Here is a 1,713-nt window from a genome sequence, read left to right on the forward strand (position 1 = left end):
AGTCAGCATGTCATATACATTTCTTGCATTGCGAAAACTACAGCTGGTAGGTGAATGAAGACTTGCCTGTATATGTAAGTAATATGACATGAAATCATAATTCCCAACAATAATTTCCAAAATCAATGCAATATGGACAGAATCAAACCAATCTACAAAGAATCTCATCATCTTATAACTGATAACACATTTTAAAAAAAACCCAACAATTTCACACATGATATGGATATTCTGGGGTCACAAACGTAATATGCTCATTATTAGGAATTTACATACTACTAAATATGAAGAAATTATTAGGACTATTTGTGGTACTATGCCAGGACATAAAGACCCACTTGAGAAGTAATTTTTTACCCCAGAATCAGTATCTAGTAAATCTTAAGATGCAAACATTCCAGAAGACAAAAAAACTAAAAAGTAGCAATGGTATATATTTTCTTCTTCAAATATATTTGAAATTATTCATCAGTTTGAAAGTCCTTCTTTCTGAACATTATTGTTCATTTTGATGATACAAAACATATATGTACATCATAGTTGTTAATTATACTATACTTTGAACTTACTACTGTACATTGCTATTAAGCAATTGAGACTGTTGTATTCAGGAATATTTATCATGTATGAAAAGTGGTGTTTCATGAAACTATACTTAGTTGAAGTAGCAAGTATAAGCTACAACTTATACGACGACAAAACCCTGCAGTGTATTTAGGATGAAATGATTTCTTTCTTATCACAAGCATTCTGCACAAGGTTAGTTGCCAGTAGCATGAATTTCTGCTGACAATCAACCTGGTTAATACATAGATCCTTCGTAAATCTTCTCACATAGAATCATAGAATAGTTTGGGTTGGAAGGTACCTTAATAATCATCTAGTTCCAACATCCCTGCCATGGGCAGGGACGTGTCCCACTAGGTCAGGCTGCCCAGGGCCCCATCCAATATGGCCTTGAACACCCACAAGGGTAGGTTTTGGTTATTTTTGGTTTCATTATTTTTTGTTTGTTTGTTTGTTTGTTTTCCCATTGTCTCCTTTTTATTGCTAAAAGGATGGATCTTGACAGTGGACATAAAAAGGGATGTTTCGCAAGGAGAACAGGATGTAGTTTCTACTGGCCTTTCAATTCCTTTGGTTTTCTTATCACAGAATTGACTGTCACTGCAGAGGTCGTATTGTAAATCTAGGCACCACCAGCAACTGTCTTTATGCAGGATCTGCACTGCCAGATACCCACAGCCTTCCTCTTCATTTTTATCTTGCCACAGAAGGAGCAGGTATATTTGGCGTGGTGGCTAATTTCAATCTTCTTCACCATTTTCCTAAGGGATGTACCATAACGAGTACCATATTTACCCGCAACGCCAATCTTCTTGGTGTGCTTTGCTGCTTTCCTGCATCTAATATGAGGTACTTCACAAAGGATTTTTTCTTTTTTTTTTACATATTGCATTATTATCAAGGTCTTAGTAGGGTTAAAACCAACAGCTTGACATTCCTTCAAGAATTGCTGCAAATTAATTAAATTTGACAAACCACTGCAAACAGCTCATGCAAAAATGTTATACTAAGGAAAAAATAGAGAGACTTGAGGAAAATAACTTTATTAGCAATGCAATATATGATAATGCACAGGCTAGAGGTGCAAAAAAATATTTCATCTTATCTTCTCTATGAGCAATGTCTTGTAAACATTAAAAAGATATG

At 34.9% G+C, this 1,713-nt stretch overlaps 1 pseudogene; it reads right to left on the minus strand.

Annotated features, from left to right (window-relative positions):
- Window positions 1–1,094: 1,094 nt before the first annotated feature.
- LOC138719599 (large ribosomal subunit protein eL43-like) lies at window positions 1,095–1,459 on the minus strand (annotated as a pseudogene).
- Between the last annotated feature and the right edge of the window lie 254 nt (window positions 1,460–1,713).

Source organism: Phaenicophaeus curvirostris, chromosome 1 (genome assembly GCF_032191515.1).
Source record: "Phaenicophaeus curvirostris isolate KB17595 chromosome 1, BPBGC_Pcur_1.0, whole genome shotgun sequence".
NCBI classification, from domain to species: domain Eukaryota; kingdom Metazoa; phylum Chordata; class Aves; order Cuculiformes; family Cuculidae; genus Phaenicophaeus; species Phaenicophaeus curvirostris.